Source organism: Ursus arctos, unplaced genomic scaffold (genome assembly GCF_023065955.2).
Source record: "Ursus arctos isolate Adak ecotype North America unplaced genomic scaffold, UrsArc2.0 scaffold_27, whole genome shotgun sequence".
NCBI classification, from domain to species: Eukaryota; Metazoa; Chordata; class Mammalia; order Carnivora; family Ursidae; genus Ursus; species Ursus arctos.
Genome location: NW_026622952.1, coordinates 22,998,245 through 23,025,312, shown reverse-complemented (window position 1 = coordinate 23,025,312; position 27,068 = coordinate 22,998,245). Strand labels below are relative to the sequence as shown.

The 27,068-nt window shown below is 38.3% G+C and overlaps 1 long non-coding RNA gene across 2 annotated transcripts in view; it reads right to left on the bottom strand.

Annotated features, from left to right (window-relative positions):
• LOC123001544 (uncharacterized) overlaps positions 1-27,068 on the bottom strand; it is a 590,601-nt gene that overhangs the window by 73,063 nt on the left and 490,470 nt on the right. For both annotated transcript variants that reach the window (XR_008955962.1, XR_006410538.3), the window contains exon 5: positions 18,436-18,545. This is a non-coding gene — a long non-coding RNA (uncharacterized LOC123001544). The remainder of the gene's footprint in view (positions 1-18,435; positions 18,546-27,068) is intronic.

Here is a 27,068-nt window from a genome sequence, read left to right as displayed (position 1 = left end):
TTTCAAGAGTTTGACATGAATCCCTTCTCCAGCCTAAAGAAAGTGGCTCCTTATATGGTATTAACCTTGAAGTGTCAACGCAAGAGTTCTGTGGTCAGCTACGTACGGAAGCCTGGGCCGGGATGTCCCTCAGCTGGCTGTACTGCACGGTCTGGATGCTTCATTGCATGACTGATGGACAGGGAGCTGCTCCCCCACCCTGACTCTGTTGCTAACAAGACATTTAAGCAGAAGGAACTGGAATCTCATGGCTTTTCTGTGCTGATATGTCTTCTGCATCATACCAGCTGCCTGTCAACCTTTGCACCGTCTTCAGAGGGGATGATTAGGACATCCTGAGTCTCTGTCTCAGTGTCTGTATCCTGTGTGATGCCGCTTCTCTGTTCTGCTCCCTGCCCGTGTCCTTTCTAAGGCAACTGGGTGCTGACTAAGCCCAACAGAGCTCTCTCACTCAGACTGACAACTGAGTCAAGAAACTGAGAAAAGGCATTTCCGGTGGTTTTGAATCCATGCCACCCATATACAGAAGTGAACATTTGATGTGTGCAGAACAGCCATGTAAAAGGCACACATATCAAGGTGGTAGTAGAGAAATCAGAATGTATCAGCGGTCTTAGACAGGAATACATTACATTAGAAATTTGTGCTTACATAATTGTGTCAACAAATTAAACAGATTGGTGACAGATGAGGAGAAGACATTTGGAACATCCAAAAATGTTAAAGAATTAATATCCAGAATATCCATGGAAATATTGAAAATGTGTGAGAATACATGTAATTCTAATTTAAAAGAAAGTAAATGACATACATGGGAAATTTGCAGCATAGAAAGCTGGAAGGCGGGGCGCCTGGGTGGCACAGCGGTTAAGCGTCTGCCTTCGGCTAAGGGCGTGATCCCGGCGTTATGGGATCGAGCCCCACATCGGGCTCCTCCGCTATGAGCCTGCTTCTTCCTCTCCCACTCCCCCTGCTTGTGTTCCCTCTCTCGCTGGCTGTCTCTATCTCTGTTGAATAAATAAATAAATAAATAATCTAAAAAAAAAAAAAAAAGAAAGCTGGAAGGCTAGCAAGTAGCAAGGGATGGCTGTAAAATGGAAGGAAGTAGATGATCAGCATGATGCCTTTTCAGAAATAACCAAAATAAGCTGATTTTAAACTTAGAAACAATATATAATCTAAATCTTAAAAATTTAATAATAAATCACAGATATTTTGATATAATACACTAATGAGCCTTGAAATACGATAATTAAAATAAAAACAGCATGCATTTCAAATGAATTAGTGTCTTACACATTATGTAGACAGCCACATGTTGCTAGACTTTGCCTGGCAATAGTTTAATCCATATATACCTCAAGGAGGTCAAATCCCAGAGAAAAGATGATAGAATAAAATAAAGACACTTTATGAAACCTTGCAACCCAATGCTTTGTTTTTTTAATTGATAAACTGCATTGGGGGGAATTTTAATTTTATGGAAAAATTAAGTTGAAAGTAGAGTGTTGCCATATTTCCCCTGACCCCCAACCCCAGGATCCCTTTATTAACATCTAACATTAGCCTCGTACATTTATCACAACTGAAGAGCCAACACTGATACATTATTATCAACTAAAGTACATAGGTTACATCAGGATTCACTTCCTGTGTTGTACATCCTATGGCTTTGACAAATATATAATGACATGTTTCCACCATGACAGTGGGAATATAGATAGATAGATAGATCCCTATATAGATACCTACCATATCTATCTATCTATCTATCTATCTATCTATCTATCTATCTATCTATCATCTATCTCCCTGGAATGTCATCTTTAAGAGACACATGCATAGACTCAGATATGAAGAGATAGCTTTAAGAAAGTCAGATCAGGGGTGCCTGGGTAGCTCAGTCTCTTAAGCTTCTGCCTTCGGCTCAGGTCATGATCCCAGGGTCCTGGGATGGAGCCCTGTATCAGGCTTCCTGCTCAACAGGGAGCCTGCTTCTCCCTCTCCCTCTGCTATTTCCCCTGCTTGTTCTCTCTCTCTCTCTCTCTCTCTCTGTTAAATAAATAAATAAATAAAGTCTTAAAGAAAAAAAAAAGAAAGAAAATATCTGATTCCAGATCAACTTTATGGAGCCAATAAAGCCCCTTGGAAATGTTGGCCTGATACTTTGCTTACAGAGCTCCCCACAGCCTTACCAGGCTGTGCTGCAAAACACTAGCTATCTCTGCAGAAGTCTGGACTCAAGGTCAACTGATACAGATGCAGCCTATAACAAGCGAGCCCCTGAATTCTTCCTGAAAGAACGAGCCTAAGACGCCTTCCAGGTTGTATCAGCTCTCAGAGCATGCCTACAGCCCCTTCTTGTGTTAAGATAAACTCCTGACATAAGGGACTCAGTTTTGCCTCATTCTGATAGGTAATGATAGATAGATAGATTGATCACATATTATAGTTGCATTGTCTCCCAGCTCCCCTGTGTTCTATATATTAACCCCTCTCCCCCAAACTCCTAGCAATCACTGATCTTTTATTGTCTCCATAGTTTTGTCTTTTCCAGAATGTCATATAGTTGGACTCATATAGTACGTAGCCTTTTCAGATTAGCTTCTTTCACTTAGCAATATGGATTTAGGCTTCCTCCATGTCTTTCTACGGCTCATTTCACTTTAGTGCTGAGTACTATTCAACGGTCTGGGTGAACCACAGCTTACGCATCATCTACTGAAGGGCAGCTTGGTTACTTCCCAGTTTGGGCAATTATGAATAAAGCTGTTATAAACATCATGGGCAGGTTTTTGTGTGGACATGAGTATTCAGTTCCTTTGGATAAATACCAAGGAGCATCACTGCTGGAGCATATGGCAGGAGGATGTTTTGTTTTGTAAGAAATCACCCAACTGCCTTCCAAGGTGGCTGGACCAATCTGTATTCCCACCAGCGATGAATGAGAGTTCCTATCGCTCCACATCCTCACCAGCATGTGATGTTCTGTTCCAGATTTGGCCGTTCTAATGGTTGCATAATGGTATCCTACTGTTTTTTGGTTTTTTTTTTTAAAGATTTTATTTATTTATTCGACAGAGATAGAGACAGCCAGCGAGAGAGGGAACACAAGCAGGGGGAGTGGGAGAGGAAGAAGCAGGCTCATAGCGGAAGAGCCTGATGTGGGGCTCAATCCCATAACACCGGGATCACGCCCTGAGCCAAAGGCAGATGCTTAACCACTCTGCCACCCAGGCGCCCCCCCCCCCCCCGTTGTTTTAGTCTGCATTTCCCCAGTGACATATGATATGCAGCATCTTTTCGTATGCACACCCAACCATTTCTGAAGTTTTCCTCAACTTCACTTCCCCAGCAGACAAAGGAATCTCTTTTTGTTTCTCTTAAGTTGTTCCAACTCAGGAGTTGCTGTATTTCCCAAAATATCTGCTAAGATCTGCAGACATTTCAATAATAATTTCCATCACCGCTATCTTTGCAAATACGATTAATTTATGCCGGTATCTGTGCCAGGGCTCATTTGTAATTAAATGTCCCAGGTCTCACTGCGAAGGTAGTGTCAGCCTGACAGGTTAGAGTTAGGGTTGGAGTTAAGGGTGCAGGCTCTCTGCAGTGCAAGAGCTCTGAGACTCAGCGGTGCAATTAGGCCTCTTTTTCTTTCTTTTCCCCCCTCAGGTAAGTGATCTTGTTTCCATTTGTTTTATCTTATGCCACAGATACAGAGAACACCTGCATTCTCTTTCTTGCCTTCCTTTGTCTTCCACATTTCAGACATGTATTAAGGATATCAGATAATAATAGACATAAATTTGAGTTCCTTTTATTTCTACCACTTCAGGCCCCAGCCCACTCACCCATCATTTTGGCCCTTGTGTGATGGTCACCCCGTTCCGTCATTCAGATTAGAAACTCAGTAACTTTCTGTCCTCTACCTTGCATTTCATGTCCAAATGCTCAGTGATTCTCATTCAGCCTTCCTGGAACACGGTCCCGAATCCCCCCTCTCCACTCACGCTCTTAGCGGCTACCTTATTTCAGCTTTCACTGTCTTCCTCTGGACTAGTTCAGTACATTCCCAGTCACCCATCCCCACCAGTCCCCCTTCCACAGAGATCGGAGTCACCTACTTTTAAGGCCAGTCCAAGGACTGGCATTTGTGACATGCTTCTGCTTCCCTGTCTACTCTCCTCTGCACTGACCTCACTTCCTTGCAACCGACGTGCTGCTCCTCGGGAGTGCTCCCGGCAGCCTGCACACACGGCCCATCCACACATGTCCAACACCCCGTTCCCACCAGTCTCCCAGCTATGCCTGCTCCTCCTGACCTTCCCACTCAAAAGCTGATGAGATCCTCTCCATTCTTCAAGGCCTTCCAGAAAGTCTTCTGAAACCACTGCAGAGAATTAATCAGTCTTTGCGCTGTGATAGGCTAACACAGGATTCCTAATCCTTCTTAAAATACTTAATCGTATTTCATTAGTGATACGTTATCACTGCTTTTTCTCCCGGACTGTGAGCTTCCCAGGGGTATCGCTGTGTACTCTGCTCCTTGCCCAACAGTATAGTCAGCAGTACTTCACACCTGGAAGGTACTCACGGGTCTGCTTACCAAGGGATTGCCGAATATGTGAGTACAAGGGATTGGCAAATTGTTATCCTTATTCTCTTTATCACTTTCATAAGACAAAAACTGGAAACACACCACTCGATTTTTTTAAGTGCGTGTGATTATGCTCACCACAAATAACTGATCTGAAGATCTTTTTCATCAAAGCAACATTTTAAAGATTTCCACGTATATTTTCTCCACGGCAAAGACTTTTTGGCTAATTGCCTAAGGTGGTGCAGTGGCCAAGAATTATGATTAATTTTTTAATAATGGAGTCTGAAAATGTACATTGGGTTGTTTTTAATATTTTAATACATGTATTTCAAATACATGCTTTCTGAAATAATATTTTCATTTGATCATGCCCTATGAAAAAATGCAAATTTCATTTACCCGTGACCCCAGATTTCAGGATTTCATTTCATTTTAGTTTTTTTTTTTTTTAATGGAAGCCTACGATAAATTAAATTTTGTTCCTGCAAAACGTGTAGACCAACAAGTTCCCTGGCAATTGGGAAGATGACAAGTGAAGACAGCACAGTGAGTCTGAGTCACTATGTCGTCAGCAACGGAAACCCTGCTTGCTTGTGTTCAGGCACAGGGACGCTGGAGCTGGAGGAGTGACTGAAGCATTTCATGGCTCGCCCTTTGGCTTTTAGTATCCATTCTGCAGTCTAAAAAATTACCTGGGAATCTCATCATCGAAATGGGGCAGAGTACAATCAAATTCTCTGCTGCTTCAATTTTCAAAACAACGACACTTAAAGCAGTTTTCATACTTTTCTTGTGTGCAGGTCAGCTGGGGGAATCCAGGAACCTGCCCACTGTAAGTGAAATGGCATTTTCTCTGGCACACATATCAGTCACTTGTCACAGGTGGCCGAAAGCACCATCAAAGGCTCCCAGAAAGGGGACCTGCGTGAGCCCTTTTCTTTGCAGGGCATTGCTGGGAAAGAACACACAAGGGTTCTTTTGTAAGAATCTGCTTCCTGAATATGGAATCTTCAGAATATGTGTGTCTCCCAGACACGCTGGTGCCTATAACTAGGCTCATTAGTGCACCTGGCTTGCCTTGTTCCCTGGAGAATCTGTAATCCTGGGAAGGGATCTTTCCCTGTGTGAAAATGGATGGAGTGACCACAGGGGGGAAAAATAAAAAAAAATATATAAAATATATATAAAATATATATATACTGAAAAAATATATAAAAATATATAATATACATAAATATATATATATATTTATTTTATATATATAAATACATGTATTCTGTGCTGTGGGTGGGACTATAGTTCGTAGCATTGAGCACATAAACAATGACATGACCACCATCCCTCAGGTTTCGTCTCTGTCTGCTGGCCTGGCAGTAAGGCATTCTGAGAAGTCACCCCCCCACCATGATTGGATGAGGTTGGTGATGGGGAGGAGGGCTTGGCGACAGTGGTGGTGGGAGTGGGTTAGTCGTGACAGCCATGTACTGAACACTTATTATGAATCCGAACTACTCTAAGCACTTCTTGAACATGAACTCGTGGGATCTTCTCAACAACACCGGGACTTTTGTTAGTCCCATTCAGAAATTTTCATCCCTCGGGGTGCCTGGGTGGCTCAGTCGGTTAAGGGTCTGCCTTGGGCTCAGGTCATGATCCTAGGGTCCCAGGATCCAGCCCCGCATCAGGCTCCCTGCTCAGTGGGGAGCCTGCTTCTCCCTCTGCCTCTGCCCCTCCCCCCTGCTCATGTTCTTTCTCTCTCTCACTCTCTTAAAAGAAATAGTAGGAAGATCGGTAGGAGAAGGAAGGGAAGAATGAAGGGGGGGCGTAAACAGAGGGGGGAATGAACCATGAGAGACTATGGACTCTGGGAAACAAACTGAGGGCTTCAGAGGGGAAGGGGGTAGGGGACTGGGATGGGCCGGTGATGGGTATTAAGGAGGGCACGTATTGCATGGACCATTGGGTGTTATACGCAAACAATGAATCATGGAACTTAACATCAAATACTAAGGATGTGCTGTATGGTGAATAACATATAATAAAAAATTATTATAAAAAATCAAATAAATACATAAAATCTTTTTTTAAAAAAAGAAATTTTCATCCCAACTAATTCTAGATAAGCATTCTCTTTCAGATGTTCATTTGTTTTTTACTCATTGGAGACCTCTGACATTTAACTGAAGCCCAATAACAGAGGTAAGAGAATTAAAAGAAGATCACACTCAAATGTTACACCTACCTTGTCTCCAAGAAAACTGTGTCTTTCCTGCTTTTTGTTAGTGTCCTAGTTAGTAAGGGCAAACGTAGAGTATTTGAACCATAGCCTCTTATTGCGACCAATAATGGATCCTTATAATCTACCAAGAAACTTTTTGTAATTTAAATTTTTTTATTATGTTATGTACCATATGGTGTCTACCAAGAAATTAAAAAAAAAAAAAAACTAAAGATACAGAGGGAAAATGGAAAGATTTTACTTTTCAAACAGCTCTGTGAGTAAAGATTCTACTCTCTCTGTGTGGCTGCATTTACATTCTTCCTCTTTTTCCCTTACTTTTATGGTTTAGCGAGGGAATGGTGCCCTGTCATTACAGTCCAGTTAGGGATGGGCTAACCTTCAGGTCTCCAAATATTTTTCACAGTTTCTGTAAATGGTAAGATGTCTTGCAAATGTTTAAGGTTCATGGTTCAGAACATAGTATTTATTTCCCCAGATACCATTCTGCTTATAAACACAATTTGTGGGCAAGAACCTATTTCCAGGGATGATTGATATGATTTTATAATTGGGTTAAGAATATGGACTGAACTCCAACTGAAATGCCAGATAGAGGATAAGGACATCTACCCAACCATTCTCATCTCATTTTAGACAAAATGCCGCAAAGTTTCAAACTGTGAAGTCTGGTTTCCAGAGCAGGCAGGGAGCTGGCCAGCTGTCTTGGTGACAGGGGGCTTCATGCCAGCTTTCTGGTTTGTCTCTGAAACCAGGATCAGAGGTGACTTTGCTACTTGACAAAATTCTTGAATTCCTCAGGGCCGTTGGGCTGGGGGCTCCTTCAACAACCTGAGCCCCCTCTCCGTGTGACCGGTTTTCAAGCCAGGGCCTTCAGTGAATAAAGTAGGAGAAGGATGATAGATCTTGTTGATTAATTTACATAGCATGGTCTAACAATGTGCTGTTCCACTCTGGAAAGGCTATCTGCCATTTTTTTCCTCTTCAAACTATATGCCACTGCACCAAAGAGGGAAAAACAAAGTTGTTTGGATAGGCTGTTCCTGCTTCTCCTATCATATCAGGCTGCTTAATTTGGCGAACACACACACACACACACACACACACACACCCTCAAAAAACAAAAACAAAACAAAACCCTACAAGAAGATAGAAAAATAATGTAAAAAAAATAATAATAAAGGCAACCCAACATCCCATGTCTGTTTTAGGATCAGCAGCTTAACTGATAAGAAACCGAATGGCCACTGAAAGACGGTGAACGCTGACACAGTTCCAAGGAATTCTGCCAGCAACATGGACCGGTTGGAACCAGACAGATCTGGGTTCAAAGCTTCTTTCCAAGATTCTAACACTGACTACGGAGGTGACTTTGGACAAGACGTAAGGTTTTCGTACCTCAGATCACTAGTCTGTTAAGTTCTATAAAACCATTATCCTTCTGCTCCAATAGTGAGAATTAAATTAATATTCAAATTCTCTGGACACAGTGTATGCTCAGTAAATAGCTTCTCTCCCACCACCGAACCCTTGCATTTCCATCATATGTAAAAATAGTGCTATAACTTAGGTGAGGGGCAAAGGGGACTGAGACTGTCTTGGTGGCAGTTCTCACAGTACTTCAACCGATGCAGCACAGAACGTTAGGCGCACAGGACAAGCACATTTCGGAGATTCAAGGGTTTGCTGGGGTTGCAGGGCAACAATGAGGTTCGGTCGAAGGAGTGGTGAGTGCGTCCTATCGGCGAGTTTCTTTTCTAACAAGCAGAGTAAACGTGTTATTTGAATTATCATAATAAGTAGCTCCAAGAGGAGCATGGTTTTTATGGCCTGTTTTACAGATATGCCGAACCGGGCAAGGAGATGAAGCAGGAACGGGAGCAGATTCCCAGGCTATGGGCAGAAGAACAAGACTCGTTGACAGACGTAACTATGGAGACCACGGTCTTTATGCTACACTCTGGCCTCTCACTTCCCAGGGAGGTGCTGACCACACTGACTTCCCGTCTCTCGTGAGGACAGTTTGTAATTTTTCTTTCTGTTAAGTTTTAGTTGTGATGTCTCTTTCGCACGTCTGTCTGAACTGTATCTGTTCACACTAATGCCCTGCCTCTTGCTTCATCTCCGTGTGTCATCGTAGTCTAACTGCTGCATCTGTCTCCGCATTTTTGAGTCTGGTGGTTCGCCTTGCCACAGAACAGTCTTCCCTTCTATCCAAATAAATTTAAGGCAGACTTCTGGTAAAAATTCCTGCACAGTAGCTCCACTATGTGGAGTATAAAATCTAAATAATTTATGCTGCTGGGTGAGATCCCCTATGATTGCACCTTGACGTACTTTTTCTCTCACATAATTTTCCCCCAAACCGTCTAATTCTTTAACATTGGGCTCCTTTTCTCTCTTGGAACAGACCCTACATGTCTCTATCTCAGTTCATAACGCATCCTTTCCTATCACCTCTTCCTCTTGAAATTGCTCATTTTTTCCCTTCAAGGTCCCGCTTAAATGCATCTTCTCAAAAGTGTCTCCCAAGTTTTCCCAGGTAAAAGTATTTTTTTTTTTTTTTTAGTAGTTCGAGACACTTCAGCCTAAATTGGATTCTGGCTCTGTCACATGCATCGTGTGTGACTTTGGGTAAATCACATCATCTCCACGATTCTTGATTCGTTATATAGAAAGCAGGGAGACGCTTTGGAAAATCCCAACGAGGGACCTGAAGTCTCTGGCCTCATCGTGTTATGATTATTGCCCTTCACTGAAAACGCATGAAAGCAACACCGTGTGACCATCAGATAGTGTTCTCAAGTGAATCCCACTTAAATCTGCACCCATTTTTACAGAGAAACATGACCAAAATTGAGAACAGCTGCCACCTTCAAATCTTTTGCTCAAATAATTTTTTAGCCATGAGTTTTGCTTTCTTATTTTTCTATTAAAAATAGATAAAAGACATATCTTCTAGTGTACTAGTAAGTTAAGGAATGATTGCAACTTGGAAACTGATGAAAAATGAAATAAGGAGGGCACAGGGGGCATGCCATGCCCGCGCTAAAGCCAACTGCTCAGGTGGTTGAGAGACCTCACCTTCACATGGACGACGGGACAGTACTGAGAGCACAGTCCCAGCGATGATGACACTTCATTCAGTAAGAAATGACATAACTGAACCTTTTTACTTGTAACTGACCCGTATCGTCCCAAAGTTCGTATTACTGCAATCACACACAATAAAGTCAGATCTTTCCCCGAGAGGTGAGTTAACTCCATTGTTGGTAGATTATAAGCTCCTAAGCCTATCGTAAAGACATGGATAAAATAAGGGAGACTGAGTACCTCGCTTACTGCGAGACATACAGGAGACTGTCAGTAGTAATCCCCTGCTCTGTTTCTCTAATTTCCAAAAACATTCTGTTATGCTGTAACAATATATTCCTTTTAATTTTGTCTTTTTTTTTTAATACAAAAATCTGTACCTACTTAAGTATACAATTTGATGAGTCTTCTAACTGGGAGTGGACCATCTTTACTGTCCAAGGTGTGAACTCTGTGGGCAAAATCCATGACTAACTCACCATTGCCTCTCCACCAGGTATTTTATAATACGATCACTCTATTTTTTGATGGAGATTATATGACATACAATTATTAGCACTGAAAGATTTGAGAAGACTGCAGTTGAAGTCCAGGGTAGCAAGTGTAAAGTTGCATGTTTTATGCATCCAAGTATCTGCAATAAATTTTGACCAACAATAGTAGAGATTAGGGGTGCCTGGGTGGCTCAGTCAGTTGAGCGACCAACTCTTGATTTTGGCTCAGTCGTGATATCGGGGTCATGGGATCGAGCCCCAAGTTGGGCTCCCGGCTCAGTGGATCCTTTCTCTCCCTTTCCCCCTGTCCCCTGCTCATGCTCACTCATGCGCACTCTCTCTCACAAATAAATAAACAAATCTTTAAAAAAAAATAGTAGAGATTAAATTACCTCTCCATTTTTTTCTATAGAAAATAAAACAAAGTCAGGACAATATGAAAACTTCCAAGAGATTATAAATCTATATAGATATTGTTAATGTGTGTGTGTGTGTGTGTGTGGTGTTTATGGAAATATCAATTCCTTTAACTTTACATTTTTCCAGATTATTTTCTAAACTGCTTTATTAAAGTGTAGTTGTCCTAACATAAATGGCCCATGTTTGAAGTATATAAGTTTTGATATGTGTATATATCACCATAATAAAAAAATGAATATACCTATCATCTCAAAAACTTCCGTCAGACCCTTTGTAGACCCCGACTCCATCCCTGCTGACCCATGACCACCCTCACTGAGCAACCACTGATCTGCTCTCTATTGCTATTGATCAGTTTGAGTTTCCTAGAATTTTATGTACATAGAATTGTTTGCTCTTTTATGCCTTCTTTTATACGGCACAATTATTTTGACATGTGTCCACACTGCTATAGCAATGGCTGGTTTCTTTTCCATTTCTTAGTAGTATTCCATGCTGGGAATATGCCACCATCTGTGTCTACATTTTGATGAATGCTTGGGTTGTTCCAGTCAAATAATGATGACATGTGCATTCATGGACAAGTCTTCACATGGACATACACTTTCATAGTGTTTGGGCAAATACGTAGGAGGGGAATGAATAAATATATGGCCCGTGTGTATTTAGTCTTTTAAGAAATTGTTGAACTGTTTTCTAATAATTATTATTTTCACCCATTTTGTTCTGTGAAAGTTCAAATTCCTATGCACCCTTGCCCAAAATTGGTATGGACAATCTTTTTTTTTTTTTCTTTAGTCATTCTAATGGGTGGGTAGTGGCTTCTTACTGTGGTTTTCATTTGCATTTACCTGAAATGACTTATGAGTCAAGTATCTTCCAAGTATTAAATTGCTATGTGTGTATCTTCATTGGTGAAGCATTTGTTCCAATTTTCTGCCCATTTACCTATAGGGCTTTTTTTCTTCTTATTGAGCTTTGATCATTATTTGTTTTCTACATACAAAATCCTTTGTCAGATTTCTGATTTGCAAATATTTTCTCTAGTCCTTCGCTTGGTTTTTTGTTTGTTTGTTTTGTTTTGTTTTGTTTTGTTTTGTTTGTTTTCCCCTAGTTGTGTCCTCTTAGGGGCAGAAGTTTTAATTTTGATAAACTCCAATTTATCAATTTGTTGTTTTATGGATCATTCTTTTGGTGTTACATCTATAAGATCTTTGCCTAGCCTATAGTCACAAAGGTTTTCTCCTATATTTTCTTTGAGAGGTTTTATAAGTTAGATCTAATGTACTTTGAGTTAATATTTGTATATGCATGACGTATAAAGCTTGTTTGTTTTGTCTTTGCATTTTACAAAGACTATCTTCTTTTTCACTGAATTACCATTGTATTTCATTAAAAAATCAATTGATCATACACACAGAGCTATTTATCTGGAATCACTCTTTTGTTCCAATGATGCATCTGCCTATATCTTAATGCTAACACCATACCTTCTCTTGACCATTGTAATTCTATGATTAAAGTCAGATAATGTAACTTTCCCAAATTTATCTTCTTTTTTCAAAGTCAATTTGACTATTTATTTACATTTCCATGTAAACTTTAAAACTTACGTGTCAATTTCTATGAGAAACTTCTGCACTTTTGTCCGAAATCACATTACATCTATGTATAGATCAGTTTGCAGAAAATTGACATTTTATATTAAATTTTCCGATCCATAAAAATGATGCATTTCTCCATATGTCCTTCTTAATTACTCTCAATAATATTTTGTAGCTTTTATTGTAGAGTCTTGCATAATTTTACATGATTTATCCCAAAGTGTTTCATATTTTAATACCATAATTTTAATTTCAAATTCCATTTGTTCATTGCTAGCATATAGAAATACAACTGAATGTTGTATGTTGATATTGTAGTCTGAAAACTTGTTCAGCTCAGTAATTTGTTCTACTTGCATTTTTATAGTATCCATGGAATTTTCCATGTAGACTAGCTTGTGAACTGTTTTTACCTTTTCTTTTTCTTATTTTATTTATTTCTCATGCTTTATTGCACTCATTAGAATCTCTAATATGATGTTGAACTAATATCATGAGAGTGTACATTCTTGTCTTTGTCCTGATATTAAGGGAAAATCACTCTGTCTTTTGATATTAAAGATGTTATCTGTTTTCATTTATGCTCTTTATCAGTTTTTAAAAATTTCCCCTTTATTACTACTTTTTTGAAAAGTTTTAGTGGGGGTAAATGTCGAATTTTTTAATATGCTTTTCATACATTTGATCATAGTTTTTCATTTTTGGTTTCTTAATGTTTTATTGCATTGATTAATTTTCAAATATTAAACAATTATATATTCCTAAATAAATCCCCCCTACTTATTGTGTGTTATCTTTTTATGTGTTGTTGTATTTGATTTGCTGGAAATTTGTTAAAACTTTCTACATCAATTTTATAAGGAATATTGTTGTGTTTTTCTGGTAATATCTTTGTCTGGTTTTGACATCAGAGTAATGCAAGCCTCATAGAATGAACTGTAAATTTCCCCTTCTTTTCAGTTTTCTGGAATATTTTGTATTTTTGGTATTACTTCTTCCTTAAATATTTGAAGAGATTTTTCAAGGGAATGTTTTTAGCAATAAATTATCTTTCTCTAATGGATGTAGAGCTAGTCAGGTTATCCACGTCATATTTTGTGAACTTCGATGGTGTCCTTAAAGAAACTTCTGCTTCATCTACATTGTTCGATTCATCATCCTGAAATGGTAATACTTTCTTATTATTCTCTGGATACCTTACTATCACTTGCATATGTTTATTGTAAATAAATATTCACTTTGTATTCATCATTTGGTATATTTCGTCAAAAAAAGCAGGACTTCAAATCACTTAATCTTCTGGAAATAGTCAGGAAGTGCTCCTGTTACTCAAGTGTATCACCTTGGCTGTGGATGCCCTTCTCAAAGGCACTTGGCTAGTTCAAAAACATTTGCAGGACCATCCTTACCTAACTGGTCTGGCATCAAGCCTCTTTCCACCTCAAGTTCACTGGTAATGAAGATGTGGGCCAGTAGAAAGTTTTGGATGATATGTGGTTACTGTGAGTAAGCTCTCTGAGTACAAATCCATTCATTTTCAGAGTCAACTCTGAAATGTTGTAACTATTCTTAACCCAGAATTCCTTCCATCAAAACCCCAGAATGATTTAGATTCCACTGATCACGTGCCCTAGCAGGTGCTTTCATGTGTAAGAAAAGAGGAAGAGAGGATCAGACATACACCTGCCACGAGTAGCTAGTGTATACGTGTTTCTGGTATCTTCTACAGCACCAGTAATGTAGAATTAAGAAAATATGAAAATAAAATACAAAGAACAAGAGATAAATGACCAATTACTCCGTGAGACTCACCAAGACTGAGCCTCACTCACAGGTCTTTTGTTACGATTTCTATCATGCTAGTATCTGAGCTTTTGGCTTCTTCCTATTTACTTCAAAATATATTATTGAACATTATTTCCATTTAAAAGAGGAACTTTAATTTTTTCTTCAATTTCATGGATTATCTGTCTATATTATGTTCTTTGGACAATTTTTCTACCTGCTTCCACCCATACAACATAAAGGATCTCTTTCACCATTAATACTCAGGGACAGATCATCCAAATTTGTCCATAACCACTTAACACAACCCCAAATGTGTTTTGGGTATATTTTCACCCAATTGTATACTTAGCATCATGCTAACTTTGTGCATTACCATTTATATGACTCCATATTCAAAAGCTATCCTACCTATAGAAATGTTTACGTAACGGTCTTCCAGGATTCTTTCACTGCAAAATCTTTACAGGCATTAATAAAATTTATAATCCATTTTTGTATTTATCAAGTTTTATTCTACTTGTCCAATAATTGATGATTTTGAAATTTGTAGGATTGAATATTTCATGGCAGTTTCACTGTCCTACAAAACTCCTGACATCCATCACATCAGGGATACCCTCACAGCCCAGACGAAGGATTTTCATAGACTAAAGAGCCAGGAGTTTGAGGACTGGCATCTCCCAAGGAGCATTCCCCTGGGATATGTCCATGTGTTCACATACCAAGAAAATGAATGACAGCATAGCCAGGAGAAAAGCTAAGATAAAAATCAAGGAAAATGGGTCCATGTTGTTGACAGAAAGGAAAATGCACAAAGACTGACGTGAGGGCAAGTTGTACTTCCTCAGCAGAACTGAATTCTTGAGTGCTGGGAACACGGGGATTGCTGCCGTCCTAAGGGAGCCTCGTGGACAGTGGCAGTATAACTTAGCAGTTAATAACTAACTTCTGTGTCAGATTAAATTTTGACTCCTCTTCTTCACATCCCTGGGAATATTGTTAAAATCTCTCTAAGTGCGAGTTCCTCAATCCATATCATTGTGATAATAATATTACTTACTTAACACGCTTACAGTGAATATTACATAAGAACTAATGAAAAGACTCCGTGCCAAGCCTGGCAAAAATGGAAGAAATAAACGTCAGTGTCACAGACTGAATGTGGGTATCCCCCTAAAATCCATATGTTGAAACCTAACCCCCAGAGTGATGTTGTTAGGAAGTTTGTGTTGTTCATAAGCCACCAGTCTTTTTTATTCAGTTACAGCAGCCCAAACGGACTAAAGCATTTAGCATATACTATCCTTGTTTAGAAACAGACACATAGAGACGTTGAGAACGCTGCCTGCTTCCGCCCAAGTAACCGGCAGCCCTGGTGCTCAAGGCGGGCTCTCTGACCTGAGCTCTTGAACAGTACACTTGTTCTCTTACTGACTTATTCTGTCTCGAGTTTTGTCAAAGCCTTGGACTTGTTACTATATTCTTGCAGCAGACATCCTAATATAAATATTTAAGGTATGTAAGTGAATTCACAGTCGATGGAGATTACGAGAACCTCTGCCTGTGTCTAGAGAACCCACCCAGTGGTGCGGTCTCAGGAGAAAACCCAACGTTGCAAAGAGCAAAGGCAGAAAAGGACAACGTAAGTAGAACAACTCAATACTTAGCAAGTTGAGATAGCTAATAAAACAAAAGAAATAAAAAACTAGTAAGTGTCCTCACAAGTAATCAAGATGATGTTGTCCACATAAAACAAGGAAATGATATAATGAATAAAGATAGTTGGAAGAGGATGACAAGAGGTATGGTGAGAGATTGTTGTTTTCATGAACAGTTGCGAAATACTAAATTTTTTTAGTATCGAAGGGTAGCACAAAAAGTATAAGTAAATAGCTTGAGCTATTATCACAAAATAACACCTCTAAATTAAGGAATAACCACAACCCAGAATGGAATACTATATTATGGTTTTATTATATGCATCTATCATTTGGCTTTAAAAGGTTATATGCATTTACTGATGATTAGATTAATTATAGTTAGAATTATATTCATTAATAATTCACCAGTGGGGTCAGTTTTTCTGGAAATTATTTTTAAAATGAAAAAACAGGAATCAAAAACCCAGGATTTCAAACTAAGAAATTTCCAGCAAAAAGCCCAGCTGGTAACACTTTCAAGGGTTTATGAATATTTCCCATAACAGTAGGGAAGTGAATCTCAGATCTATAGTAGAGTCCAGTGAGAATGACTCTGCATTAAACAAAAAGGACAGAGAGAAAAAGATCATGCCTTCTGTGACTTTGTAGACTAGAAGAGAAGATCTATTTACAAACAACACAGTTATTTCAGTTTATTTGTTTTTGCTTTTTCCTCCTTCAGGAGCACGGTTTTGACTTTAGGAAGAGGTGCTTGTGAAGGTCTGTACCTACCAGGAGCCATGAGACCAAGGCTGTCTTCTAACAGACACACACTAATGAAAAGATCACAGTTTGGGTGCAGCGTCAGTTCTGCGGTATTCAATCTTAACACAGGAAGAATGTGAAACCGTATATTGTGACACTAGACACTTCATCATGGTTAGTCTGATGGGATGGGATGCCTGCATCAGGAGATAGGGAAGAGATCTTCTTAAGCTTCTCTCTCATGCTCTCCCACATTGTGGCTGATAGGAAGCATATCTGCCAAAATCTGTTCCTTCTACACAGAAACGTTTTACCTCCCAGAGAGACGCTCCCTACCTCACATATTTGTTAAGACACAAGAAAGGCAAGAAAATATTGTATCTTTCATAGATAAATCCCACTGTGCTCCTGTGATGATTAATTTTTGTGCCAATGTTGGTCAAATACCAGTCAAGGTATTGCTGTGAAGTTTTTTGTTTTTGTTTTGTTTTGTTTGTTTTGTTTTTTTCAGAGAGAGCGTGAGTGGGAGTGGGGTTGGGGGACATAGGCAGAGGGAGAGAGAGAATCCTAAGCAGGCTCCACACCCAGCACAGAGCCCAGTGTGGGGCTCAATTTTACAACCCTGAGATCATGACATGAGCCTAAATCAAGAGTCCAACGCTTAACCTACTGAGCCATCCAGGTGCCCTACGGTGGAGGTATTTTGTTATAGGTGACTAACATTTAAATCAGTAGACTTTGAAAGTACAGGCTATCCTCCTGTATGTGGGTGGGCCTCAGTCAATCAGGTGAAGGTCTTAAGAGGAAACAGTGAGTTTCACTGAAGAAGAAGAGATTCTGCCTCCAGATAGCTTTCAGACCTTTTAAACTATAGCATCAGCTCTACCCCATGTCTCCAGCCTGCTGGCCTGCCTTGCAGAACTTGGATTTGCAAGCCCCAGAATCACATGGGCCAGCTCCCTAAGATAAAAATGCTCTCACTTCCCCTAGCATTTGATATAACTATATTTCCATCTATGTTAATGATTGCATTATGTCTCCTTTGAGTGCAATTTATATGTGACTCGAGTTAATTCATCAGGACAGGTGAGGTCTTCCTGACCTTCACTCATATCACATAGCTAATGTAGGCTGATGGGAGAATTCTCTTCACCACTGTCATCACGGCTCATGCTGCTGGGGATCCATCTCATTGAATGCATGCACTTATGAAAGTGAATTGTGCACTGCCTTTTAAGGTTTCTGCCCAGAAAGACTCAGTCACTTTTGTTCACATTTCATTGGCTGACATATGACATTACCTCACTTAACTTCAAAGAAGGTTGAGAAGTGCAATTCTATCATACACCCAGAAGAAAGAGAAATTGATTTTTTTTTCATGAGCAAAAGTAACAAAAGCAGATTCTGTCCTCCTAAACACAACATCTGGCTCAGTACACTTTCTTTATGTAAGATACACTCACCCTGTTCCCCAGGGAGAGAATCCAAATCCTATCATGTCACAGTGTCAAGGTCAAAGTCTAGGATCTCTGAAGGACATACATTTTACTCATATGGTATTCCCCTGTCACTGCTCTTGATAGAGAGAAACTGAACCAAAAAGAAATCTCCCTTGCACTCCACAACCCACTGTAATAGGACAGGAACAACGTCACCACAAAAATACTGCCCTTTGGAAAGGGGAAGGAAGGAAGGCGCACGGATCTCACCGGTCCATAGAACTTCTACAGTTCACAGGGAAGACACAGAAAGGGGTGAAGAATGTTCTTTGGTTATGCCTGATTCTTACCTTCAGAGGACCAGGGTCTGCCGGTGAGGAGGGTTCTCCTTGGACACATTTGCAGAGGGCAATGCAGAACACGCTCTCTTGGGGCGGGCACAGGCTCTGCACGCTTCTCCCTGCCAATGGAACATTGGAAGACCTGGTTTTGTTGGACACACTGAAGAGTCACAAACATGTGGGTTTCTTTAGCAATATGATTCTCCTAAGACAAATCTTGTTTATTTGATTACAGTCAAACTTTACTACAATTTTTTTTTTAATCTGAGGACTCAGCACTTCCGTTTTCTTCCCCTTACAGATTTCTGTCAAAATGTAAATAACATTGTAAATAGGCACTTTCCCTAAAATGGGCCGAAATTCATTTTCCTGCCCTTATTTCAGAGAGAAACTGATGTAAGTAAGAGCAATAAACCAGAAGCAGTTTTAGTAAAAGGACAAGCAGAAACTAAAGGCAGGTCAATAAATTCCTTGAAGAAACAATAACAAATACCAATACAGTTCAATCATAAAATTTGTAAGTACTTTATTCAGAGAAAGAGCTGCTAAAAATGTTCAGGAATGCAAAATTTTATGATCTGAAAAAACAATTATATTTGAAAAGGCATTTTCTCTATTTGAATTTTAACTGATAATGACAATATGACCATGTCAGAACGACAAAAAATATATTTATTTATTTATAGAATTGACCAGGAGAAAATGCATAATTTCTGTGTGCAAAATGGATATGAAACTATGAATCTGTCATCCGCTGAATGTAGATTAAGCTACCAAATCACTTCAAAAGGTCCTGGGCTTTCAGGATTCCACTTTATAAAATTATATAATTAATGGAGCAAATACTCTGTCATAATATTAGGACACTAAGAAACTAATGTTTCTCATACCACTATTTTTTTTTTTTAAGATTTTATTTATTCATTTGACAGAGAGAGAGACAGCCAGCAAGAGAGAGAACACAAGCAGGGGGAGTGGGAGAGGAAGAAGCAGGCTTCCAGCAGAGAGCCTGATGTGGGGCTCGATCCTAGAACGCCAGGATCACGCCCTGAGCCGAAGGCAGACGCTCAACGACTGAGCCATCCAGGCACCCCTTACACCACTATTTTTGTATTTAGTAAATTAGCTACTTATTTGGAAGAGGGAGATAAATGTGACATAATTTCCCCATATTTTTAAATGAATATAAAAAAAAAAAACCACTTGCCATCGGGATTTAGAGAATAAGTACATATATGTCTATTTTTATGGTTATTATTCAAATATTAAATGTTCTTATTCAGTACAAGGTATTTCTTAGGTTTTATTTAAGTAACCTGCAATTTTAGTAAAAATGTAAATTGTGCATCAGATTCAGATGAAGAGCACATTTATTAATACTCCAGAAGCAGAATTTTAAAGATGAGAATTTGACATCTTCTAATTTTAAACTAAAGATAAAATAAGATATTATATTAATATGAAAGTATTCCATATATATATCAATGTAAAAATCTGAATGTTTAGCCACTAATCTTAGTTAAATATTGACTCTAAACACGAATGCTGTTAAAATATATGCTTATTTATTAAAAACACTTTTAGTTTTTCCATGCTAAAAGTTTTTCTGGTAAGGCAAGGTAAACTTTGATTAAATCAAACTTTTTATTTGAAATAATCGTAGGTTCACAGGAAATTGTTAGAAATCATAAAACAAGATCCCATTGAGCCTGCACCCAGTGATACCAACACGTAAAGCTACAGCACACGTCACCATCAGGATGCTGACATGTATGCGGTCAAGGTGTAGACACTTCCGGCACCACCAGAGTCCCCCCTGTGTGTGGTCCTTCTAAAGCCACGCCCACTTCTCTGCCCCCGCCCCCCAACCACCAGTCTGTTATCTCTGCATTTGATCATTTCCGGGTCATTACGCAGGTGGGTTTATACTTTGTGCAACCTCCTGATAATGGCGTTTTCACTGGAGATTCTTCCAAACCATTGTGTGGGAGGGCATTTCATCCTTTTTTATTGCCAGGTAAGGTTTCCTGGTATGTTTGTACCAGCCTAACATTTACCTGTAGAAGGCCAGCGGCTTGTTTCCAGTTCTGGCTATTAGCTATAAATCCTTTGTAAACACTCACAAGGGTGCAGTCGCTGGATCACATGGTAGTTGCCTATTCAGCTTCCGGAAGAATCAGCCAAGCCATTTTCCAGAGTGGCTGGCCCATGTTACACTCCCTTGGGGAGCCCGCGCCCGATTCAGTTTCTCTGCACCTCTGCCGGCATTTGGATGTTGTCACTAGTTTGTATTTTTAGCCGTTCCGACGTGTGGGCAGTGATACCACACTGAAGTTTTAATCTCCATAGCCTTAATGGCTAAGGACGTTGAGTATCATTTCATACACTTATTTACAATTTCTATATCCTCTGTCGAAATGGCTTTTCTGCCCATTTTGTAATTTTTTTCTTTATTTATTTATTCTTACTGCTGAGTGTTATGTGTATATTCTGCATACTGGCATGTTGCCAGAATTGTGGTTTGCAAATATGTTCTCCCAGTGTGTAGCTTGCTTTCTCATCCCTGCAACAGGGTCTTTCGTAGAGCAGAAGTTTCAAATTATGTTGAAGTCTACTTCAGCCATTTTTCCCCGCTATGGATTATTCTTTCAGTGTCGAGTCTAAAGATTCTTTGGTTCTAAAACCCGAAGCTTTTTCTTTTCTTTTTTCAGAAAAGTCTTACAGTTTTAAGTCTGCGATCCATTTTTAGTTAATATTTGCATTAAGCGTAGGGTATAGGTAGAGGTTTACATCTTGCCTGTGGATATGCAATCGCTCTGGTGCTGTATTTTGAAAAGGCTCTCCTTCCATTGAATTGTTTCTACCCCCTGGTTGACAACCAGCAACGCATAGCTGTTCATGTCTACTTCCAAGTTCTGTGTTCTCTTGTGCTGCTCTATGCGGAACTCTTTTTAGGAATTAAAGAAAATATCATGTAAAATGTATTTATTAGTTAATGCCTTTTGCTAGTTGTAATATGGAACAAACTGCTATCATATCCATTCTCTCTCTCGGCATAGAGTCAGCCTCTATTGAACATAAGTGAGATCATGTCAATGAGTTATAGCCATAGGTTTTGCATGTGGAATGTGGACAGATTTTGCACAAATCCCTTACAACCCTGGCTCCTTAAGTCTCTTTGAGAATCCTGCATGCTCTCCCTCTCCCATCTGCCTTTTAAATAAGGAATAGTCTATGACAATAAAGGAAAGTAGGAACATAGGAGACAAGCATCCTGAGCTTCTGAATGACTATGGAATAGATAGAACCCCTTCCCCAACTGCCTCTAATACCTGCACAAAATAAACTTACACTGTATTAGGATTTGGGGATTGTTTATAACAGCAGTGAGCTCATCCTGATTTTCCTATCCCCTCATTCTTAATGTCCTGGGATATTCCATCTCTCTATAAAGCATTGCCACAGCTCTGAGAAACCATAGATTTTACCCAACATCAAGCTTTAGTAGTTACTAGGGATGGATAGAAAGAAGTCACAGCTAGTACCATCCTGTCTTCCCTCCCTTGCTGACAACCATCAACTCAGCCTGCCGATCCCACTTTATCAAGGTAGGCATATTTTGGTTTCTGAGTAACTGACAAACCCCAACTATGCATGCATTATGAGTCAGCCTGGGATCTTTTCTATCAACGAACTAGGAAGTCAGGTCTCATTCAAACCAGCCAGCTTCAGGCATTCCCAGGAGGAAGAAACCGGTTATAAACTGCCTTTTAAATATTCTCGTCCTAATCCCCTTGGTTAAAATTCTCCCTTCTATAAAGGATGTGAATTTAAAAAACTGTGAATAAGGTTCAAAGTCAACGTTTTATTTTAACAAGTCTAAATTTAAATGTAAAATAATAAGTAAAGACAATGATTGGTTTACTTTGCAATGAAGAAAGAACAAATTAAATTTAAAATGCCTTACATAATAACTTTCCTTTAAAAGTGTGTAAAGCAAAATATAAATGACCCACTATTTGGTTCTCAGTGTCTGGGGGACTTGGAATGTCTGACATTTTAACTGGCAAAGTCTAAATACAGAGAGTTAAGAACATAGTCACATGGTCAATATGGTAAATCTCTTTTTTTATGTTGGGATTTAGGTTCATTCATCCAAATTTTTTAAGGAACTCTTAGCAAATGGCTTTCTTATCATTCAGGTGACCACTGTTTAGATTGCCTCTAAAACTAGGGCAGACACATTGCACCCTTCAGGTTGTCTTTTTAGATAGTTAATATTTATCTTTTGAAATTTCTGCACATGGAAAGCACTACTGTATAAAATATTTTACAACGTGCTATGAGAAAGAATACTAATATATTTTTTAAGTTTTTATTTTAATCAGCTGGTGCTTATCATGACAAGTGCACCCCTTAATCCCCATCATCTATTTAACCCACCCTCCACTCTCCCTCTGGTAACCATCACTTTGTTCTCTAAATGTAAGAGTTTGTTTTTCAGTTTGTCTCTCTTCTCCCACTTTGCTCATTTGTATTGTTTCTTAAATTCCACATATAATGAAATCGTATGGTATGTGTCTTTCTCTGACTGACTTATTTCACTTAGCTCATACACCATACATGTCATTGTAAATGGCAAGATTTCAAGAATGACCAGTATGTTAATTTTCAAAATTAGAGTGAAAGCTTCTTGGAAGTTATGCTTATTCTGTGTACTATTTTCTTTGAAATTCCCCCAAAATATACCCAAGATTGAAAGATTATATATTAGATTACATTATACTTTGGTGCATACACACACACACACACACACACACACACACACATACAGAGCAATTCACTTTGTGAGAAATCTAGAAACTAGCTGAATGACTCCTACACATACATGGATACATACAAAAATACCCACATCAAAATAAGAAGGAAAGGCTAAGACACAATCTTACCATAAACTGCATCACAACCATAGCACCATAAAATCAGAGGGAAACCTTGACTCCCAGCTTCTCCCCATGGAACAAGGGGTTTGGACTGCACACCTAGCACCCTAGTCAAAAACTGTAATAGGAGACAAAGAAGGTCACTATCTGATGATAAAGAGGCCAATCCAACAAGAGGCTGTAGCATTTGTAAATATTTATACACCCAACACCTAAATAGATAAAACAAATATGAATATATCTGAAGGAGAAAATGGACAGCAATACAAAAAAACTAGGGGACTTCAATACCTCACTTTCAAAAATAGATAGATCATCAAGAGAGAACATCACGAAGGAAACACTGGAATTGAATTGTACTTTAGACCAAATGGACCTAAAAGTCATAAACAGAACATTCCATCCAAAGGTAGCAGAATACATATTCTTCTTTAGCACCTTTGAACATTCTCCAGGATAGATCATATGGTGGGCCACAGACAAGTCTTAATAATTTTAAGATGACTGATATCACACCAATTACCTTTTCTAACTACAGTGATTTGATACTAGAAATCAACCACGCATCTGAACAACCAATAGGTCAAAAAAATAAAAATAAAGGGGAAATTAAAAATCACTTGAGACAAATGAAAATGGAAATACAACAAACCCAAATTTATGGGATGCCATAAGCAGTTTTAAGAGGGAAGTTTTATAGCAAGAAATACCTACATTAAGGAAAATGAAAGATCTCAAATAAACAACCTAACTTTATACCTCAAGGAACTAGAAAAGGAAGAAAAAAACTAAAGTAACCCAAAATTGTTGGAAGGAAGGAAAAAACAAAGATCACAGAAGAAATAAATGAAATGAAACTAAAAGGAATTGAAGAGATCAATGAAACTAAGACATTTTTTTAAAAGATAAAATTGAAACACATTCAGGTGGACAAGCTAAAATAAAAAGAGAGAAGACTCAAAGAAAATCAGAAAGGAAAGAGGAGATATTACAACTGATAACAGAGAAATACCAAGGATCATAAGACAAGACCATGAAATAACATATGCCAACAAATTAGATAACTCAAAATAAATGAAACAGAAAACCCTTAAGACTCCTAAGAAAGAACATGGACAGTAATTTCTTTGGTAGTGACTGTAGCAATATTTTTCTAGATGTCTCCTGAGGCAAGGGAGAAAAAGAACAAAAATAAAACTTGGGACTACGTCAAAATAAAAAGCTTCTGCACAGTAAAGGAAACAACCAACAAAACTAAAAGACAACTAACTGAATGGCAGAAGATATTTGCAAATGACATATCCACAAAAAGGTATTCGAGATATATAAAGAAGTGTTAAAACTCAATAACAAAAATGAATAATCCAATTTAAAAATGGAGAGAAAACATGAACAGACATTTTTCCAAAGATGATGTAAAGATGGCCAATAGACACATGAAGAGACCTTCAACATCATCCATCATCAGGGAAAGGCAAATCAAAAATACAACGAGCTATCATCTCACACTTGTCAGAACGGCTAAAATTGAAACCACAAGAAACAACGGGTATTGGCAAGGATGTGGAGAAAAAAGGAGCCCCCTTGCACTGTTGGTGGGAATGCAAACTGGTGCAGCCACTATGGAAAACAGTATGGGGGTTCTTCAAAAAGTTAAAAATGGAACGATCCTACCACCCAGCAATTCCATTACTGGGTATTTACCCAAAGAATACAAAAACACTAGTTCAAAAGGATATATACACCCCTATATTTATGTAAGCATTATTTACAATACCTAAATTATGGTAGCATTCTAAGTGTCCATTGAGAGGTGAATTGGATACAGAAGATGTGGCATGTATACGCAATGGAATATTATTCAGCCATAAAAAGAATGAAATCTTGCCATTTGCAACATGGTTGGGGCTAGACAGTATTATGCTAGGAGAAATAAGCCAGTCAGAAAAAGACAAATACCATATGATTTCACTCATATGTGGAATTTAAGAAACAAAACAAATGAGCAAATAAAAAAAATACAGAAAGACAAAGCAAGAAACAGACTCTTAGCTGTAGAGAACAAATGGATGGTTATCAGAAGGGAGGTAGGTAGAGGAATGGATGAAATAGGTGATGGGGATTAAGAGCACACTTGTGTGCTGAGTAATGTATAAAATTATTGAAAAACTATATTATACATCTGAAACAAATATAACGTATGTTACCTATACTGGAATTAAAATTTAAATACTGGAATTAAAATTAAAATTAAAAAAAACCTGTAAAAAAATTCCTAGAAACATACAACCTACCAAGATTGAATCATGAAGAAATAGACCAGACCAATTATAATTAAGGAGACTGATCAGTAGTCAAAAACCCCCAATGAAAAGTTCAGGGACAGATGGCTTCACCAGTGAATTCTGCCAAACGTTTAAAGACGAATCAATACTAATCCTTCTGAAGCTTTTCCTAAAAGTGGAATAGAGACAACATTCCCAAACTAATTTTATGAGACCAGTATCACCCTGATGCCAAAACTTTATGAGAACACACACACACACACACACACACACACAGAAAATTATAGACCGATAGCCCTAATGAACGTAGATGCAAAAATCATCAATAAAATATTTGCAAACCAAATTCACTGGTACATTACAAGGATCAGGTGGAAATTATCCCTGGATGCAAGGGTGGCCCAACATTCACAAGTCAATAAATGTGATATATCACATTAAAAAAATTAAGGGCAAAAATAATATGATCATCTCCACAGATGCAGAAAAAGCATTTGGCAGAAATCAATATATTTCATGATAAAAAGTCTCAACAAACTGAGTATAGAAGAACATACCTCAATATAATAAAGGCCATATAAGAGGAGTACATATTTAACTGAGAAAAGTTGAAAGCTTCTCCTTTAAGATCAGGAACAAGACAAGGGTGCCCACTTTCACCACTTTTATTTAACATAATACTGGAAATCCCAGCCACAACAATCAGATTTTAAAAATTCCTTAATATTTCAATTACTAAGTATTTATTTTAGAGGTGAATTAAAAGGGACAACTTCCTTTTTCATTCTACCTTTAGGTACAAAAAAGAAATATCTTTGTTAAAAACAATAGACTATCTCAAATTAGAAAATAATAAACAGTGTCAAATAGGAAATACAAAACGCAGATAATTGAGGATGAACATTAAATTTGTAGCCAGACTATGATTGTAATTCACAGAATGTTTTTCATATAGAAAGTGAATTTTATTAATAGCAAAAAATCCCCCAGCATTTTGAAACTATATTAGGTTTTATGTAAGGAATGTCTACATTTCCCCCATTAAATGTTGATTAAATGTCCTACTTTTAATTTTTTTCTTCTAATATAAACCTGTAAACTCTTGACACTGTTTCTTTTTTTAAGCTTTCTTGAGGTATAATTGACAAATAAAATAGCAATATATTTAAAGTCTAAATATGATTTGATATACATTGTGAAAGAATTCCCACTATTGAATTAACACATGCATTACCTCACCTATGTATCTCTTTTAAAAATTTTGATAACACTTAAGTTCTACTGTCTAAGCAAATTTCAGTAATACAACAGTGTTATCAAACAAGGTTACCATGCTATTCTCTGTCATTGCACCCTTTGTAATTTACCATGATCTTTTTCCAAATGCTTGTTGATATATCTAGAATATAACTCC